Source organism: Anser brachyrhynchus, assembly GCF_964034855.1.
Source record: "Anser brachyrhynchus genome assembly, chromosome: W".
NCBI lineage: Eukaryota > Metazoa > Chordata > Aves > Anseriformes > Anatidae > Anser > Anser brachyrhynchus.
In genome coordinates this window covers 22,667,267-22,688,725 of record NC_137704.1, presented here as the reverse complement: position 1 = coordinate 22,688,725, position 21,459 = coordinate 22,667,267, and the positions used below count along the sequence as shown (strand labels likewise).

Below are 21,459 nucleotides of genomic sequence, written 5' to 3'. Positions count from 1 at the left end.
ATTAGTAGGGGGTTTGTTCATTGTCTTCAAGGATGTAAAGAATCTGATAAGGTTTCGCAATTCACAACCTTGTGATAAGGGGATTAAGCGAGTAGATAATGAGGAAGGGAGGATGGGAAAACATCCTTGTTAAAACAAAGGATTCTGTGAAGAAACCCACCACAAGACATCCTGTTTGCCGCTTCACGGCCCCCCCCCCCCCCCCTTGAACACGAGTACAATGCGTGAAAAACAATGAGCCCCAATAACGGACCGCGCAGCTTCAGAAGGCTCAACAAGTCCTGACAAGCCGGAACTTGAATGCTATAAAACAGTGACGCTGGAAAAGGAAGTTTTATCCTTTTATCCTTTTATCCTATGCGTCCAAAAGGACGCATTTTGGGCATGTCCCTTGGATGAAAAATCCAGGGACTACTTTGCCTTCGAATGGGAGGACCCAGACACCCACAGAAAACAACAATTGAGGTGGACGGTCTTGCCCCAGGGTTTTACGGAATCCCCAAACTTGTTCGGGCAAGCCTTGGAGCAAATTTTACAAGAATATAATAGGATACCGGGTACAACAATGATTCAATATGTGGATGATCTGCTAATAGCAGGGAAAGATGAGGATGCTGTAAGGCAAGCTAGCATTAGCCTGCTGAATTTTTTGGGGTCACGGGGATTAAAGGTGTCTAAGTCAAAATTGCAGTTTGTAGAAGAGAAAGTGAAATATTTGGGCCATTTGTTAAATAAAGGGACAAAAAGATTGGATCCTGAAAGGGTTAAAGGAATTCTAGGGATAAAAGCCCCAGCTACTAAAAGGCAGGTACGGCAACTGTTAGGGTTGACCGGATATTGTAGACAATGGATAGAAGATTACAGTGGAAAGGTTAAATTTTTATATAACAAGCTGAATAAGGATGGATTACTCAAATGGACAAAAGAAGATGAGGAGCAATTAGAAAAATTAAAGGAAGAGCTTGTGCATCCGCCAGTTTTAAGCTTCCCAGAGCTAAAGAAACCATTCTTCTTGTTCGTAAATAGTACAGAGGGAACTGCCTACGGCGTGCTTGCCCAAGAGTGGGCAGGCAGTAAAAAACCTGTGGCCTATTTATCTAAATTATTGGACCCCGTTAGTAGGGGTTGGCCTAGCTGCTTGCAGGTAGTGGTGGCAGCTGCCCTATTAGTGGAGGAAGCTCAAAAGATTACATTTGGGGGAGAAATCAAAGTTATATCCCCCCCACAATATACGTGGGGTGTTGCAACAGAAAGCTGAAAAATGGATTACAGATGCAAGGCTGCTAAAATATGAGGGAATTTTAATATCTTCACCCAGATTAACACTAGAAACAACCTCAGTACAGAACCCCGCCCAATTCCTTTATGGTGAACCGAGCGAGCAGCCTGAACATAATTGCCTTAGAAATATAGAAGAGCAGGTAAAATTGAGACCTGATTTGGAAGATGTGGAGTTATCCCTTAGGGGAACAGATATATGTAGACGGATCCTCGAGGGTAGTTGAAGGGAAAAGAAAATCGGGATATGCATTGGTTAATGGAAAAACATTCGAGGTAATAGAATCAGGCCCTTTGAGCCCGAGCTGGTCAGCACAGGCCTGCGAGCTATATGCAATGCTAAGAGCCCTGAAATTGCTGAAAGATAAAAGTGGAACACGGATTCTAAATATGCATATGGAATAATCCATACCTTTGGAAAAATATGGGAAGAAAGGGGACTTATTAATTCTCAAGGGAAAGGGCTGGTTCACGAGGAGTTAATTACCCAAGTGCTACAAGCTGTAAGGGAACCAAAAAACATCGCTGTGGTACATGTCAAGGGACATCAGAAGGGAACAAGCCCTCAAATTAGGGGAAACAATTTGGCAGACCAGGAGGCCAAATGGGCAGCACTCCTGTGTGTATATGAGGTGACAAAAAGGGCTGATTGCCCGAGCTGTGGAAAGGGGGAGGATTTGAAGAAATTTCCATGCTATGATTGCTGGAGTGAATGGGGAGTTGATGGGATTGAATGCAATCGTTCTGAGGAAGAGAGCCCGCCTTATAAAAACTGCTACAAGTGCGGGCCGGCTAACTCCCTGTGGTCGAATGGACCCATTCCCCTCCCCCTGCTCTGTTTCACTACCACAGAAAAGGACAAGATGACACAAATGGGGGTTCGAGAAAACGATAAAGGGAAATGGGTACTGCCTGATGGACGGGAAGTGTTACCAAAATCAGTAGCTATGAGGGTGCTACGGAGATTTCATGAACAGATGCACTGGGGCACTCAGGTGTTGGTGGATCAATTTGCCACAGATTATATGTGTATAGGAATTTATAATATAGCAAAGAGGATCGTAAATGATTGCATAACTTGTCGGAGGGTAAATGCTCAACACATGAGAAAAAGAGTCCCGGGAGGACGAGAATTGGCACATCGACCTTTTGCAAAGATTCAATTGGACTTTACTGAACTTCCAAAAACGGGGCGATATAGATACTTATTAGTTATTGTAGACCACCTCACAAACTTTGTTGAAGCATTGCCTATGGCAAGGGCCACAGCTCAAACTGTGGTAAAGATATTATTAGAAAACATCATACCTAGATACGGGGTAATAGAAACAATTGACTCCGATCGGGGACCACATTTTGTGTCAAAAGTATCCCATGATACCATGAAAGCTTTAGGAATTAAATGGGAATATCACACTCCCTGGCATCCTCAGAGTTCGGGAAAGGTAGAACGAATGAATGGAGAAATTAAAAAACAACTTACTAAGCTCATGTTAGAAACAAAGACTTCTTGGATAAAATGCTTGCCGTTAGCCTTGTTAAACATACGTACTAAACCCAGGGCTGACCTGGGAATCTCACCTTTTGAAATGCTATATGGCATGCCTTATGATTTAGAGGTACCTCTTGATCACCCTCGTTTACAAGATGATAAAATCAGGCCCTATCTAATACAGGTAATGAACTGGAGAAGGGAATTACAGAGGAAGGGCTTAATCGCACAGCACCCTCCGTTGGACCTGGCACTACATAACATACAGCCAGGTGATAAAGTTTTGGTCAAAACATGGAAGGAAGTTTCACTGACACCACAATGGGAAGGTCCCTATGTTGTTTTGCTCACTACAGAAACAGCAGTCTGAACTGCAGAAAAGGGGTGGACACACGCCAGTCACATTAAGGGACCGATCCATGACGAAAAGTGGGAGATTACTCCAGGAACTGAGGATCTGAAGCTCACCCTGCGACGGACCCAATAAGTATCGTGGGTAGAGGCAGAGGCTCTCCTAGCCCCTGAAGACCACTACTGCTGCCGAGAAGAACTATAACCTCGTAGTTGGCTGCAACCCAACTGACGAGTGAGGCAGAGGAGTGAATAGGTGGGGAAAAATGAGCCTCGGCCATTCCTACCGGTATTTGAGGGTTCTCGCGGTGATTGCATCCTGCATCGCGACTCAACACCACCCACACCAACCTTTCCAGTGGAGTCTGATAAGATGGGACAACGCCACTGTGGTACAGCAAATCACCACAGCTGGTGCCCCTAGCTTTAAGACTGACCTTTGCAACATAACAACCGTAAAACCATGCAATAATCAATCAGATTTCTATCTTTGTCCAGCCTCTAACCCAGGAATTACTCGCCTTGGCTCACTACCTTACTATCAACCATAGCAGGACGTTTACTGTTGTTTATATTAGCACTGACTTTTGGACCATGTATATTCAATCGAGTAATCGCGATTGTAAAAAACCGGTTGGAGGCTGCTCATCTTATGCTTGTGCGCGCGAGATATGAATCCCTGGAGCAGGAGGAAGATGGTGCAGAGACTTTAGTGTTAAGCAAGCGAATACTCCAGAAGTTCAATGAACAAAATACGTTGGAAAAAGAAAAAGGAGGGATTGTGATAAATTAGTAGGGGGTTTGTTCATTGTCTTCAAGGATGTAAAGAATCTGATAAGGTTTCGCAATTCACAACCTTGTGATAAGGGGATTAAGCGAGTAGATAATGAGGAAGGGAGGTTGGGAAAACATCCTTGTTAAAACAAAGGATTCTGTGAAGAAACCCACCACAAGACATCCTGTTTGCCGCTTCACGACCCCCCCCCCTCCCTTGAACACGAGTACAATGCGTGAAAAACAATGAGCCCCAATAACGGACCGCGCAGCTTCAGAAGGCTCAACAAGTCCTGACAAGCCGGAACTTGAATGCTATAAAACAGTGACGCTGGAAAGGGAAGTTGCGTGCTGTGGTGGAGCGGAGACTCCCCAGCCGCCCAGCGCTGTTTTGCTTGTGCCTGCTTACTTAATTAATAAAATATCTTCGATAGACCAGAAAATTGCGTGGTCTCGCTTATAACATGGGAACTTCCTGTTAAGTTAACAATTGCAATAGAAACCAGCTCCAAATAAGGGCAAAATGGCATTCCCCCTCGCATGGGAACACAGATACCGCAGCAAAGTCATGACCCCAACGCAGAGGAAGACAACGATCTTCATCCCCACAACCACCAGAGGACTGATGAAGACCCCCTAGCAACAGGCCGCACAGTTGTAGAAGACACCAGGAGGTGCTACTAAACCTGGAACTACTAGGCTATAAATCAAGACTCTGATGGGCTTAGGTGTGCGCCGTTGGCGGAGCAGGAGACTCGATAGAATTCGATAGAATTTCTACCAAAACTAATTTGTAACAAATTGGTGCCGTGACTCGGATAGTGGTAGCTTGGCTGGATCCCTCCCAGGGGAGGCGCGCCCCGCTGATTCTGCGGTCCCTGTCTGGAGGTCCCCAAGCCAGCGCACCCCTACCTACGAACCTAAAGTTCCAGCGATAAGTAAATAAACAACCGGTAACCCCTTAATCTTTGTGCACGAAGCTCCAAACGAAGACTCAGGAGTGAGTAAGTATAGGCCGGTTATCCGTTCGGTTGGGGTTGGGAATCCCAGAGTGTGCCTGTGTGAGACGTCCAATCAAGGATGAAGCGAGTGCAGACTCCCTGGTAGTGTGGTTCCCACCTCCCACGAGGGACTGGGCCACGAACGGGAGGTGAAGACCGTGTGTGTGTGTGAAGGCACTCTGGAAGATGGGACAGAAGAGGAGCAAGTCTTCTGGTCCCATGGGTGGGTCGGAACCCAAGGCTAGGTTGCCCCCGATACCACCGGAGAGCCCGTTAGGGTTAATGATTAAACATTGAAACGATTACCCCTCTAGGCGGGGTAAGGATAAAGTTGATACATTATTGTATGGAAGTCTGGGGTGGGAAGCAAATTAGGGGCTCACCCATTATATTGGCCCGTGTTTGGGTCCTTTGAGGAATGGATCTGTCAGGCTCTAAACCTTTATGTGAATTCAAATGAACCTTTCAGCCTAAGAGGAGAGTGAGTATGCACACTTATGGATGGGATCTGAGACCCGAGCCAACTTATACCCATTAAGAGAAAAAGGTGGTGGGGGGGGGAAGAATGAATGGAATGAGGAAGAAGTCCCACTTTCACCCCCCCCTTATATATACCTGTTGTGGTTTAACCCGGCTGGCAGCTAAACACCACACAGCCGTTCGCTCACCCTCCCCCCTCCCTCTCTGGGATGGGGGAGAGAAACGGGAAAGTGAAGCCTGTGAGTTGAGATAAAGACAGTTTATTAAGACAGGAAAATAATAATAACAATAATAATAATAATAGTGATAATGGTAATAGTATTAACAATAATAATGTGTAAGAAAACAAGTGATGCACAATGCAATTGCTCACCACCCGCTGACCGATGCCCAGCCTATTCCCGAGCAGCCGGCCCCCCACCCCGGCCAGCCACCCCTATATATTGTTTAGCATGACGTCAGATGGTATGGAATACCCCTTTGGCCAGTTTGGGTCAGCTGTCCTGGGTCTGTCCCCTCCCAGCTCCTGCTGCACCCCCAGCCTGCTCGCTGGCAGGACAGAGCAAGAAGCCGAAAAGTCCTTGGCCTGGTGTAAACACTGCTCTGCAACAATTAAAACATCAGCATGTTATCAGCGCTCTTCTCATCCTAATCCAAAACATAGCACCCTACCAGCTACTATGAGCTACTTAACTCTGTCCTAACTGGAACCAGGACAGATATCCACCCCTTATTCCATACCATTTATGTCATGCTCAGGTTACACTCTGTCCAATACGTTCTAATTAATCACCATTTTCATCTATGATATATAGCAATCATGGTAGTGATGACATACATTATTATATAATAATTAACATACTACAATTCAACTCATGGGCTATTCTCACCCAGTATCAAATCCCCTTGAGGTACACACCGGACCTCCCCATTCTTTTGCATTACCCACCAAGTGCATCCAGGTCCCTGAGCAAAAGCAATTCCACGAATGGGTTTGCCTTTTCCTGAGGCAGGAGTAGCCCAGACTGTTTTACCCAGCATGTTTCTTACGTGCACTACAGGAACTTTATCCCCTTCTACAGTGCGTAACAGGTTTGATTGGGCAGGTCCAGCTCGGTTGGCAGATCCCCTGGTATTGACTAACCAGGTGGCCTTTGCCAAATGTGTATCCCAATTTTTGAATGTCCCAGCACCCATTGCTTTCAGTGTAGTCTTCAACAGTCCATTGTATCGTTCAACTTTTCCAGAGGCTGGTGCATGATAGGGGATGTGATACACCCACTCAATACCATGTTCTTTGGCCCAAGTGTCTATAAGGTTGTTTCGGAAATGAGTCCCGTTGTCTGACTCAATTCTCTCTGGGGTGCCATGTCGCCATAGGACTTGCTTTTCAAGGCCCAGGATAGTGTTCCGGGCGGTGGCATGGGGCACAGGATATGTTTCCAGCCATCCGGTGGTTGCTTCCACCATTGTAAGTACGTGGCGCTTGCCGTTGCGGGTTTGAGGGAGTGTGATGTAATCAATCTGCCAGGCCTCTCCATATTTATATTTCAGCCATCGTCCTCCATACCAAAGAGGTTTTGACCGTTTGGCTTGCTTGATTGCAGCACATGTTTCACAGTCATGAATAACCTGTGCTATAGTGTCCATGGTCAGGTCCACCCCTCGATCACGAGCCCATCTGTAGGTTGCATCTCTACCTTGATGGCCTGAGGTGTCATGGGCCCATCGGGCTATAAATAATTCACCTTTATGTTGCCAGTCCAGGTCCACCTGAGCCACTTCAATCTTAGCAGCCTGATCCACCTGCTGGTTGTTTTGGTGTTCTTCAGTAGCCCGATTCTTGGGCACATGAGCATCTACATGGCGTACCTTTACAACCAGGTTCTCTACCCGGGCAGCAATATCTTGCCACAATGCCGCAGCCCAGATGGGCTTGCCCCTGCGCTGCCAGTTGTTCTGCTTCCATTGCTGTAACCACCCCCACAGGGCATTTGCTACCATCCATGAATCAGTATAGAGATAGAGAACTGGCCACTTTTCTCGTTCAGCAATATCTAAAGCCAGCTGAATGGCTTTTACTTCTGCAAACTGACTCGATTCACCTTCTCCCTCAGCAGCTTCTGCAACTCGTCGTGTAGGACTCCATACAGCAGCTTTCCATCTCCGATGCTTTCCCACAATACGACAGGACCCGTCAGTGAACAAGGCATATTTCTTCTCATTTTCTGGTAGCTTGTTGTACAGGGGGGCTTCTTCAGCACGAACCACCTCCTCCTCTGATGATATCCCAAAGTATTTGCCTTCTGGCCAGTCCATAATCACCTCCAAGATTCCTGGGCGACTGGGGTTTCCTATTCGAGCCCGCTGAGTAATCAGTGCAACCCACTTGCTCCATGTAGCATCAGTTGCATGATGCGTAGAGGGGACCCTTCCTTTGAACATCCAGCCTAGTACCGGCAGTCGGGGTGCCAGGAGGAGCTGCGCTTCAGTACCGACCACTTCCGAAGCAGATCGAACTCCTTCATATGCTGCCAATATCTCCTTTTCAGTTGGAGTATAGCGGGCTTCAGATCCTCTGTATCCCCGACTCCAAAACCCCAGGGGTCGACCTCGAGTTTCCCCAGGTTCTTTCTGCCAGAGGCTCCAGGTGGGACCATTCTCTCCGGCTGCGGTGTAGAGCACATTCTTTACATCTGGTCCTGTTCGGACTGGCCCGAGGGCTACTGCATGAACTATTTCCTGCTTAATTTGTTCAAAGGCTTGTCGTTGCTCAGGGCCCCATTCAAAAGCATTCTTCTTACGGGTTACTTGGTAGAGCGGGTTTACAATCAGACTGTAATTTGGAATATGCATTCTCCAAAACCCCACGACACCTAGGAAAGTTTGTGTTTCTTTTTTGCTAGTTGGTGGAGACATAGCTGTTATTTTGTTGATCACATCCATTGGGATTTGACGGCGTCCATCTTGCCATTTTATTCCTAAAAACTGGATCTCTCGTGCAGGTCCTTTAACTTTATTCTGTTTTATGGCAAAACCAGCCTTCAGAAGGATTTGGACTATTTTCTTCCCTTTCTCGAAAACTTCTTCTGCAGTGTCACCCCACACAATGATGTCATCGATGTACTGCAGGTGTTCAGGAGCTTCCCCCTGCTCCAGCGCAGACTGGATCAGTCCATGGCAAATGGTAGGGCTGTGTTTCCACCCCTGGGGCAGCCGATTCCAAGTATATTGGACTCCCCTCCAAGTGAAAGCAAACTGTGGCCTGCACTGTGCTGCTAGAGGGATGGAGAAAAATGCATTAGCGATATCAATTGTGGCATACCACTTGGCTGCCTTTGATTCCAGTTCATACTGGAGTTCTAGCATGTCCGGCACTGCAGCACTCAGTGGTGGCGTGACTTCGTTCAGGCCACGATAGTCCACTGTTAGTCTCCACTCACCATTAGACTTTCGCACTGGCCATATGGGACTATTAAAAGGTGAATGAGTCTTGCTGATCACTCCTTGCCTCTCCAGTTGACGAATTAGCTTATGGATGGGACTCAGGGAGTCTCGGTTGGTGCGATATTGCCGCCGGTGCACAGTTGTGGTAGCGATCGGCACTTGCTGTTCTTCAACCCTCAGCAACCCCACAACAGAAGGGTCCTCTGAGAGACCAGGCAAGGTAGACAACTGTTTAATGTCCTCTGTCTCCAAAGCAGCTATGCCAAAAGCCCAGCGGAACCCTTTTGGGTCCTTGAAATATCCTCTTCTAAGATAGTCTATGCCAAGGATGCACGGAGCATCTGGGCCAGTCACAATACGGTGCTTTTGCCACTCATTACCGGTTAGACTCACTTCAGCCTCCAATACAGTTAACTGCTGGGATCCCCCCGTCACACCATAAATACAGATGGGCTCTGGCCCTTTATAGCTTGATGGCATTAGAGTACATTGTGCACCGGTGTCTACCAAAGCCTTATACTTCTGTGCGTCTGACGTGCCAGGCCATCGAATCCACACAGTCCAATAAACTCGATTGTCCCTTTCCTCCCCCTGGCTGGAGGCAGGGCCCCTCTAGTCCTGGTCAGAATCTTCATTTCTGTGTTTAAAGGACTGCCTGCTGGAAGTTGGAGCAGCAAACCTTTCAGAGAACTCCTTTTTCCCAATTGTTTTCCTTTGCAATTCACGTACCCGTGCCTCTAGGGTCGCAGTAGATTTTCCATCCCATTTTCTCATGTCCTCTCCATGGTCACGTAGGTAAAACCACAGGGTGGCGCGGTGTGTGTGCCCACCATATTGTCTTCCTTGCATAGATGAACGTTTACCCCTAATAGCTGAGACACTGGTTTGTACAGGTGGGGAGGAAAATAATCTCTCTTCAAGTTGGTGGATCTTTTCAGAAAGTTTCTCCAAGGTATTCTCTTTTAGCTGGTGGACACTAGTTCGTTCAGGTGAAGGGGAAGATAATCTTTCTTCAAGTTGGTGGATCTTTTCAGAAAGTTTCTCCAAAGCATTCTCTTTTAGCTGGTGGACACTGGTTCGTTCAGGTGAAGGGGAAGATAATCTTTCTTCAAGTTGGTGGATCTTTTCAGAAAGTTTCTCCAAAGCATTCTCTTTTAGCTGGTGGACACTGGTTCGTTCAGGTGGAGGGGAAGATAAATTCTCTTTAAGTTGGTGGACCTCTTCAGAGAGTTTCTCCACAGCTGAGACACAGGCCTTTAGGGAAGAGGAGAGATTTCCTTCGTACTGCCGGAGTATTTTAGTCACTTCATTCACTGTGGGATTCTCCTCCGTTTTCCAGGCTAGTATTGCCAATGAGTTGGCATATGATGATGGGGCACTCTGTACAAACTTCCGCCACATGGGTAGTGTACACCGGACTGCATCTGGATCTGCGGATGTTTGTGCATCGTCTAGGTCCTTATAAATTACTTCCCGTACGGACAATTCCCTCAGGTACTGAATTCCCTTCTCCATGGTGGTCCATTTGCTTGGTAAACATACAAGTTCTTCCTTGAAGAGATACCTTTCCTTCACAGCTGACAGGAGACGCCTCCAGAGGCTGCGAGATGGTGCTCCATCTCCAATTGCTTTGTCAATGCATGCGTCCCTAGCAAGGGATCCCAGCCGCCTGGCTTCCTTGCCCTCCAATTCCACATAATTGGCTCCCGTGTCCCAGCACCGGAGCAGCCAGGTGACAAGCTGCTCGCCTATACAGCGACCAAAATCTTTTCGCACATCTCGTAGCTCACGCTGGTATAGAGTCCGGGTAATTACTGTTGATTTTTCGACATCCTCATCCTCATCTTCAGTCTTCTGCACCTTTGATGGCCGGTGTAGAGTCCGGGTAGTTACTGTTGATTTTCCGACATCCTCATCCTCATCTTCAGTCTCCTGCACCTTTGATGGCTGGTATGGAGTCCGGGTAGTTACTGTTGATTTTTCGCCATCCTCATCCTCATCTTCAGTCTCCTGCACCTTTGATGGCCCAGCCTCGTCTTCACTACGCCCAGACTTAGCAGAAGACTGTCTGCGTTTTAAACGACCTGAGCCTCTATACCATTTTTTCACCTTGTCTACAGGGGCAACTTGCACTGCTACAGCTCGTTTCTCTGACCCAGCCACAGGGTCTGCCACAGGGGTTGGAATACCCTCTGCGGGGTCAACTTGCACTGCTACAGCTCGTTTCTCTGACCCAGCCACAGGAGTGGGAGCAGCTGCATGAGCTGGGGCAGCTGCAGGAGCTGGAGCGGCTGCAGGGGCTGGAGCTGGAGCGGCTGCAGGGGCTGGAGCTGGAGTGGCTGCAGGAGCCGGAACGGCTGCAGGAGCTGGAGCTGGAGCGGCTGCAGGAGCTGGAGCTGGAGTGGCTGCAGGGGCTGGAGCGGCTGCAGGAGCTGGAGCGGCTGCAGGAGCTGGAGCTGGAGTGGCTGCAGGGGCTGGAGCTGGAGCGGCTGCAGGAGCCGGAACGGCTGCAGGAGCTGGAGTGGCTGCAGGAGCTGGAACTGGAACGGCTGCAGGAGCTGGAGCGGCTGCAGGAGCTGGAGCTGGAGTAGCTGCAGGAGCTGGAACTGGAGCGGCTGCAGGAGCTGGAGCGGCTGCAGGAGCTGGAACTGGAACGGCTGCAGGAGCTGGAGCTGGAGTAGCTGCAGGAGCTGGAACTGGAGCGGCTGCAGGAGCTGGAGCGGCTGCAGGAGCTGGAACTGGAACGGCTGCAGGAGCTGGAGCTGGAGTAGCTGCAGGAGCTGGAACTGGAACGGCTGCAGGAGCTGGAACGGCTGCAGGAGCTGGAGCGGCTGCAGGAGCTGGAGCGGCTGCAGGAGCTGGAGCGGCTGCAGGAGCTGCAGCTGGAGCGGCTGCAGGAGCTGCAGCTGGAGCGGCTGCAGGAGCTGGAGCTAGGTTGCTAGTAGCATCAATTGCAGCTCGATAGGCACAAGCCAGACCCCAGCACGCTACAGTGATTTGTGTCACTTTGGAACTGCCAGAGTCATGACACCTTTTTTTCAAGCATTCTGCCAGCTTTTTAGGATTTTGCAGTTGTTCAGGGGTGAATGTCCAAAACACTGGAGGTGACCACTGCTCTAGAAACCTGCCCATATCCTCCCACACTCCCTGCCACTCGCAGCTATCCCGCCTCAAGACAGATCTCCGGATGAGATTCCTAAGTAGTTGTTTAACCCTCCACAAAATCTGAAGCGCATTCAGGAGACATAACAACAAGAGCAGGCTGGTCTGAGTATCCCAAGGATATTCAACATCTCGGAGAACCACCGTAACTAACTCGGGGGATAAGAGGGTGGTGGTGAAGGAGAAAGGGAGAGTGAACAGGTAGGGAAACATGTCTTCCCCTGTCCCCTTCACAGATTGGCTCCCTAACGAAAACAGGCAATAGGTGTAATTGCTAATAGTTTCCGAGATATGGGTTCCAAAGTATAGAGTCGATGTCAGTGCTGAGTACAAATACCAGGTTAAAGTCATGACCAGATATTTCATCATTTCATAAGCCATTGCTACACCGCACAGTACCATAACAATCTTAAACCAGGGCCCGGAAAGGATAAACAGTGCAACAGGGAGCACATACAGAAAGTAACGCACCATAAAACTCAATTTGGAATACAGGTACAGCAGACTGGAGATTAAGGCAATCAACATCGTGACTAGCAACTATTAAGCAGGTCCAATACTTATACCAATTTTAGTTTAACACACTCTGGTCAGATTTGTCGATATCTCAACCCTTCGAGCCCCACGTTGGGCGCCAAAAAGACTGTTGTGGTTTAACCCGGCTGGCAGCTAAACACCACACAGCCGTTCGCTCACCCTCCCCCCTCCCTCTCTGGGATGGGGGAGAGAAACGGGAAAGTGAAGCCGGTGAGTTGAGATAAAGACAGTTTATTAAGACAGGAAAATAATAATAACAATAATAATAATAATAGTGATAATGGTAATAGTATTAACAATAATAATGTGTAAGAAAACAAGTGATGCACAATGCAATTGCTCACCACCCGCTGACCGATGCCCAGCCTATTCCCGAGCAGCCGGCCCCCCACCCCGGCCAGCCACCCCTATATATTGTTTAGCATGACGTCAGATGGTATGGAATACCCCTTTGGCCAGTTTGGGTCAGCTGTCCTGGGTCTGTCCCCTCCCAGCTCCTGCTGCACCCCCAGCCTGCTCGCTGGCAGGACAGAGCAAGAAGCCGAAAAGTCCTTGGCCTGGTGTAAACACTGCTCTGCAACAATTAAAACATCAGCATGTTATCAGCGCTCTTCTCATCCTAATCCAAAACATAGCACCCTACCAGCTACTATGAGCTACTTAACTCTGTCCTAACTGGAACCAGGACAATACCCTTCTCCCTCACCTCCAGCCCCCCCCCCCCCCCCACGGCTCCGGGCTACCATAGTGACTCTGATTTGGCCACGGACACCCCTCGGAGAACTAGATGGGTAACTAGGAGCCAAACTAGAAATCGAGAGGGTAAGGGTAGACTATATCTCCTAAGAGAGGTTGCAATGGGAGGGCCCCAACCCGGTATGGGATACGTCTCCATCCCCCTAAATACGGGAGACGTCAGAGAATTCAAGAAGGAAATGGGAAACCTCTTAGAAGATCCTCTTGGAGTCTCTGAGTGAGTAGACCAATTTTTGGGGTCTAATGTTTACACCTGGGAAGAACTCCAGGCCATTTTAGGTATATTGTTCACTGCAAAAGAAAGGAATATGATCCGGAGGGCTGGAATGCGAATCTGGGACCAGCAACACCAACAGGGTCCTGTGGGAGATCTTAAATGGCCCCTACAGAGGCCTAACTGGAATAACCACAATGAACAAGATAGGAGTCATATGCAGGATTTAAGGACTATTATTGTACAAGGTATAAGGGAGTCAGTCCCTAGAGGACAAAATATAAATAAGGCCTTTAGTGAACATCAAAAGAAGGATGAAACTCCCACAGAATGGCTGGAGAGATTAAGGAAGAACCTCCAGCTTTATTCAGGACTGGACCCTGGTACACCAGTGGGACAGGCCTTGTTAAAAATGCAATTTGTGGCAAAATCATGGGGGGATATCAGGTGGACATTAGAAAAATTAGAGGATTGGCAGGATAGAGGGATGGATGAACTGCTGAGAGAAGCTCAGAAGGTATATGTGCAAAGAGAAGAAGAGATTCATAAAAGGCAGGCCAAGATTCTAGTGTCAGCGGTCCGGGAAGGACAAAAAGGGCCCCCCCCCCTCGCCCGAAGGGTGTTCCGCTACCACGAAAAAGACCTCCGAGGAGCCAGAGTGATCAGAGGGATCTAAGACAGATAGAACGTTTTTATTGCTAAAAGAAGGGACACATGGAAAAGTCCTTGGTAAAATTGAAGTAAGGTCCCCAGCATCAAGAAGTGGAGTTCCTTGTGGACTCTTTGGCAGAAAGATCGACTGTCCAAATGGTACCCCGGGGATGTCAACCTTCCTCGGAGAAATTACAGGTGATAGGAGCAAAAGGAGAGCCCTTTAGGGTCTCAGTAATAAAAGGGGTGGAAATAGAGACCCCAGCCCAAAGTTGCACAGGATCTTTTTATTAGTACCAGAAGCTGAATATAACCTGTTGGGAAGAGACTTAATGGTTAAGCTAAAAATTAATTTGGAGGTGGAAAATAAAGGAATTGAGGTTAAATTATACACCCTCACTGTAGAGGACGAGGCAAAAATAAACCCTGAGGTGTGGTATTCTCGAATCAGTAGGCCGTTTAGATATTAGTCCTTTTGAAGTCACTATCAGGAATCCTATCAGACTCCTATCAGGGTAAAACAATACCCAGTGTCTCAAGAAGGCAGGGAGGGGCTGCAACCAGTAATCGAGAGGCTACTACAACAGGGATTACTGGAGACTTGCATGTCACCTCATAACACTCCTATATTACCTGTCAAGAAACCTGATGGCTCTTATTGGCTAGTCCAAGACTTGAGGGAGGTCAACAAAAGAACAATAACCAGATTTCCTGTAGTAGCTAACCCACATACTTTGCTAAGCCAGCTGTCCCCAGTGCAGAAATGCTATAGTGTCATAGACCTAAAAGATGTGTTTTGGGCATGTCCTTTAAAAAGGGAATGCAGGGATTATTTTGCCTTCGAGTGGGAAGATCCTGCAACCCATCAGAAACAACAATTAAGATGGACTGTGCTTCCCTAAGGATTCACGGAATCACCAAATCTATTCGGTCAGGCATTAGAACAAGTATTAGAGAACTATGAACCAAATCCTGAAGTAACCTTAGTGCAATATGTGGATGATTTGCTGTTAGCAGGAGAGAGTCAGGAGGCAGTCAGAACAGAAAGTATCGAGCTACTAAACTTCTTGAGCTTAAAGGGACTAGAAGTATCAAAGTCAAAATTACAGTTTACGGAGGAAGAGGTGAAATATTTAGGACATTGGCTAAGTAAGGGTACTAAGAAACTAGACTCCAAACGAGTAAATGGGATTTTGTCACTACAAGCGCCAAAAAGCAAAAGACAAGTTAGGCAGCTGCTGGGATTGTTAGGATATTGTCAGCAATGGATTGAAAATTATAGTAGCAAAGTGAAGTTTTTGTATCAGAAACTGGTTGGGGAAGGATTAATGAAATGGAGCCAAAGCGATGAGCAAAGCCTGATAGACTTAAAAATGGATTTAGTGAACGCTCCTGTGTTAAATTTACCCGATGTGAAGAGACCCTTTTATCTAATTATCAACATAAAGGAGGGGACAGCGTTCAGGGTCTTAACTCAAGACTGGGCAGGGAAAAAGAAACCCGTGGGATATCTTTCTAAACTTTTGGACCCCGTGAGTAGGGGATGGCCCACCTGTCTCCAGGCAGTGGTCGCGGCTGCGCTCTTGGTGGAAGAAACGCATAAAATCACCTTTGGGGGCGAACTGAGGGCATTGTCACCTCACAATATAAGGGGGATCCTGCAGCAAAGTGAGTAGTACAGCGCCCCCCCCCCCCCCCCCCCTCTAGAGATGGCCATACGCAGGATCAAACCAGGAGACCAGCTTCTGATAAAATCCTGGAAAGAGACCTCTTTAACTCCTCGTTGGGAAGGACCCTACCTTGTTCTACTTACCACAGACACAGCTGTCTGGACAGCCGAGAAAGGATGGACTCACGCTAGCTGAGTTAAAGGACCAATACCGGAGGAACGGTGGAGAGTGACCAGCCGACCCGGAGACTTGAGGCTGACCATGCGAAAAGGGACTGAAGAGTGAATTCATAATCGTATGATCGGTAACCCTCTCTAAGGAATAATAGGTTCACTGTAAACGAAACTGGGAAGTAGGAGAAGGGAAATTCTTTAATGTACCCAGACCCATACATCAGAAGGGTAACGCGCCTAAGGAGGAGTGAGTAACTGGGACTGGGAGTGGCCGGAACAGGGAAATCGGTACCTAGGCCCCTGAAGATTACCCTTGCTGCCGTGAAGAAAGTGAACCCCGCTGCTTGAGGCAACCAAGTAGGCGGGCGAGGCAGAGGGGTACAACAGTGGGGAGAGTTATTTGGTACCCACCCCTATTTGAGATGACGGAGTCCGGCCGAATAAACCGCCTTAGTACCCACCATAACTCGAAGCCGCCTCCCCAGAATTATAAAAGGACGTTGCCCTTCTGGTGTATGTTGGCGCTACCTCTCCTATTGAATATCCCCTGTCCGGCTGGGGCCGACCAGGGATATTCGCACCAGCCCTTTAAGTGGAGTTTAATTAGGTGGGAGGACCAAGTTATCATTAACCAAGTAACTACGGCGGGTGCACCAAGTTTTCTCACATCCCTTTGTCAACTGGCATCCACAAGCCTGTGTCTGAACCAAATAGATTTCTACCTCTGCCCTAGCTCGAACCCAGGAAGGGGCCCTTTGGAAATTGATGCAAGTAAGCTACCAGCTGTTAAATGCTACCAACCCTCACCTGACTGAGCCGTGCTGGCTCTGTTATGGGGTAAGGCCGCCCTTTTACGAAGCTGTGGGGGTCAATGAGAAGGCCCGATGGGTAAATGGATCCAATCCCTCACAATGTACGTGGGGGAAAGAGGGTCAGGGCATAACGCTGACCCAAGTGACTGGGAAGGGGAGATGCGTGGGACAAGTCCCACCCGATAAAATGCACTTGTGTGCAAATCAAACTAACATCAGAAATATAAAGAAACCAGCGGAATGGTTATTACCAGCGAAGGATGCTAGGTGGATATGCTCAAAGATAGGAGTTACCCCTTGTTTATCCCTGGACTTGTTCAATGGGTCTGTAGAATTCTGTGTTCAAGTAATAATCATCCCAAAGATACTCTACCACCCAGAGAGTTTCATGTATGACAATCAGATCAATCAAGAACACCATTTGACAAAACGGGAACTAATTTCCACACTGTCAGTGGCTACCCTAATGGTTTTGGGGGGGGGGGGGGGGTGCAGGGGTAGGCACAGGAGTTGCTTCGCTAATCAAACAGGGAAGAGAGTTCACCTCTCTACGAACAGCTGTGAATGAAGATTTAGCTAGAACTGAGAAATCTATCAGTGCTTTAGAAAAATCTATAAGATCATTATCCGAAGGGGTATTACAGAATCGCAGAGGACTAGATTTATTGTACAACAAGGGGGATTGTGCACCATTCTCAGGGAGGAATGCTGTGTATATGCTGATCATACTGGAATTGTGAGGGATACCATGGCCAAACTTAGAGAAGGATTGGAAAGGAGAAAAAGAGAGCGGGAGGCCCAGCAAAGCTGGTACAAGTCCTGGTATAATCACTCGCCGTGGCTCACCACTCTGTTGTCAACAATAGCTGGCCCGCTGATTTTATTAACCCTAGGACTGACGTTTGGTCCTGGTATCCTTAACAAAGTCATAGCTATTGTTAAAGGTAGATTGGAGGCTGCTCATCTGATGCTTATGAGGACAAAGTACGAATCGATAAATGATAGACCCATACTAGAGGAAACATTAATCCTGAGTCAATTAGAACTAAATAGATTTAATGAACAAAATGATACAGAGAAAAAGGGGGGATTGTAATGGGTAAAGCCTTGTTTGTTCATTAAATGCTGCTGATAGGGGGGTTTCAACAGTTGACTGCTTATACCCCCAATATCCTGTTGAAGGAAAAAAACAAGTATGGGAACTTCCTGTTAAGTTAACAATTGCAATAGAAACCAGCTCCAAATAAGGGCAAAATGGCATTCCCCCTCGCATGGGAACACACATACCGCAGCAAAGTCATGACCCCAACGCAGAGGAAGACGACGATCTTCATCCCCACAACCACCAGAGGACTGATGAAGACCCCCTAGCAACAGGCCGCGCAGTTGTAGAAGACACCAGGAGGTGCTACAAAACCCGGAACTACTAGGCTATAAATCAAGACTCTGATGGGCTTAGGTGTGTGCCGTTGGCGGAGCAGGAGACTCCCCGGCCGCCCAGCGCTGTTTTACTTATCGCTGCTTGCTGAATTGCTCAAATAAATAGAAATTCGATCTACCTTACCCACGATGTGTCGGGAATGATTTCTACCAGAACTAATTTATAACAGTAGCCTCTTTGGTATGGAGGACAATGGCTGAAATATAAATATGGAGCGGCCTGGTAGATTGATTACATCACACTCCCTCAAACCCGCAATGGCAAGTGCCACATACTTACAGTGGTGGAAGCAATACAGTACAGCTCAGAGGAAGCAGTCTAGGAGGTTTCTGTAGAGCGTGGAAGATTTCCTGACGCAGCTGGTTAGTGAGCCTACCAGGGGAGGTGCCCCGCTAGACCTCCTGTTCACAAACAGTGACGGACTGGTGGGAGATGTGGTGGTCGGGAGCTGTCTTGGGCAGAGTGACCATGAAATGGTAGAGTTCTCTGTTCTTGGCGAAGTCACAAGGGGGATCAGTAAAACTGCTGTATTGGACTTCCGGAGGGCTGACTTTGAGCTGTTCAGGACACTGGTTGGCAGAGTCCCTTGGGAGGCGGTTCTGAAGGGCAGAGAAGTCCAGGAAGGCTGGGCACTCTTCAGGAAGGAAATCTTAATGGCTCAGGAGGGGTCTTTTCCCACGTGCCCAAAGACGAGCCGGCGCGGAAGAAGACCGGCCTGGCTGAACAGAGAGTCGTGGCTCGAGCTTAGGAGAAAAAAGAGGGTTTATAATCTTTGGAGAAGAGGGCGAGCCACTCAGGAGGACTATAAGGATGTTGCGAGGCTGTGCAGGGACAAAATTAGAAAGGCCAAAGCTCATCTGGAGCTCAATCTGGCTACTGTCGTTAAAGATAACAAAAAACGTTTTTACAAATACATCAACACAAAAAGGAGGACAAAGGAGAATCTCCATCCTTTACTGGATGCGGGGGGGAAACTTAGTGACAAAAGATGAGGAAAAGGCTGAGGTGCTTAATGCCTTCTTTGCCTCAGTCTTTAGCAGCAAAACCGGTTGTTCTCTGGATACCCAGTACCCTGAGCTGGTGGAAGGGGATGGGGAGCAGAATGTGGCCCTCTTAATCCACAAGGAAATGGTTGGCGACCTGCTATGACACTTGGATGTACGCACATCGATGGGGCCAGATGGGATCCACCCGAGGGTACTGAGAGAACTGGCGGAGGAGCTGGCCAAGCCGCTTTCCATCATTTATCGGCAGTCCTGGCTATCAGGGGAGGTCCCAGTCGATTGGTGGCTAGCAAACATGACGCCCATCTACAAGAAGGGCCGGAGGACAGACCTGGGAAACTATAGGTCTGTTCGTCTGACCTCAGTGCCAGGGAAGGTCGTGGAGCAGATTATCTTTAGTGTCATCATGTGGCACTTGAAGGGCAACCAGGCGATCAGGCCCAGTCAGCATGGGTTTATGAAAGGCAGGTCCTGCTTGACCAACCTGATCTCCTTCTATGACAAAGTGGATGAGGGAAAGGCTGTGGATGTGGTCTACCTTGACTTCAGTAAGGCTTTTGACACTGTTTCCCACAACATTCTCCTCAAGAAACTGGCTGCTCATGGCTTGGACTGGCGTACGCTTCGTTGGCTTAACAACTGGCTGGATAGCCGGGCCCAAAGAGTTGTGGTGAATGGATGTAAATCCAGTTGGAGGCCGGTCACTAGTGGAGTCCCCCAGGGCTCAGTGCTGGGGCCAGTCCTCTTCAATATCTTTATCGATGACCTGGATGAGGGGATCGATTGCACCCTCAGTAAGTTTGCAGATGACACCAAGTTAGGTGCGTGTGTCGATCTGCTCGAGGGAAGGAAGGCTCTGCAGGAGGATCTGGATAGGCTGGACCGATGGGCTGAGGTCAACTGTATGAAGTTCAACAAGGCCAAGTGCCGGGTCCTGCACCTGGGGCGCAACAACCCCAAGCAGAGCTACAGGCTGGGAGATGAGTGGTTTGAAAGCTGCCTGGCAGAGAAGTACCTGGGAGTACTGGTTGATAGTCGGCTGAATATGAGCCAGCAGTGTGCCCAGGTGGCCAAGAAGGCCAACAGCATCCTGGCTTGTGTGTGGCCAGCAGGTCTAGGGAAGTGATTGTCCCCCTGTACTCGGCTCTGGTGAGGCCGCACCTCGAGTGCTGTGTTCAGTTTTGGGCCCCTCGCTACAAGAAGGACATGGAGGTGCTCAAGCAAGTCCAGAGAAGGGCAACGAAGCTGGTGAGGGGAGAACAAGTCTTACGAGGAGTGGCTGAGGGAGCTGGGACTGTTCAGCCTGGAGAAGAGGAGGCTCAGGGGAGACCTCATCGCTCTCTATAGGTACCTTAAAGAGGCTGTAGTGAGGTGGGGGTTGGTCTGTTCTCCCACATGCCTGGTGACAGGACAAGGGGGAATGGGCTAAAGTTGTGCCAGGGGAGGTTTAGGTTGGATATTAGGAAGAACTTCTTTACTGAAAGGCTTGTTAGGCATTGGAATGGGCTGCCTAGGGAAGTAGTTGAGTCACCATCCCTGGAGGTCTTTAAAAGACGTTTAGATGTTGAGCTTAGTGATATGGTTTAGTGGAGGACTTGTTAGTGTTAGGTCAGAGGTTGGACGAGATGATCTTGGAGGTCTCTTCCAACCTAGATGATTCTGTGATGCTGTGATTCTGTGAATCCATATTAATGGAACAACGGAAGACATTATCACTGTTTGTACTGGTAGCCTCTTTACAGGACTTTAGATAGGATCACAGTAACTGCTCTATACATTAAACAGCTGGTAATAACTAAAATTTGAAAAAAAAATAATTCTGTTTTATATTTTTAATCAATTGCAACATGGTGTAATTGCATTTTACCTGTAGCTTTCGAATTGTTTGCTGAGTAGAGATTGCTGCATTGCTTTTGATTGACACAAAGTTATTGCATTTTTATTGACTTTTACAGTATTTTTTACAATATTCAAGGCGCAAAAGTAAAACAGAAAAGTGACATAGTAACATTTCAAGATGGAAGAAGGCCATAAAGATGCAGAGTAGGTATACTTTACAATAACAGGAAATTACAAATTAATGATAACTCCCGTGCCCTCATGCCTAGTTAGTCCCCTTGTACATGTTTTTGGAACGTCAGTAAAACATGAGATGTTTGCCTACTGTGAAAAGTTAATGGATGACGGAGTTGGCAAATACTTTAGGATTGTTATAA

At 48.0% G+C, this 21,459-nt stretch overlaps 1 long non-coding RNA gene across 1 annotated transcript in view; it reads left to right on the top strand.

Moving 5' to 3' along the window:
- The window catches only part of LOC308184863, a 473,467-nt gene that overhangs the window by 258,495 nt on the left and 193,513 nt on the right, over positions 1–21,459 (top strand). The gene's annotated exons all lie outside the window — the stretch shown is intronic.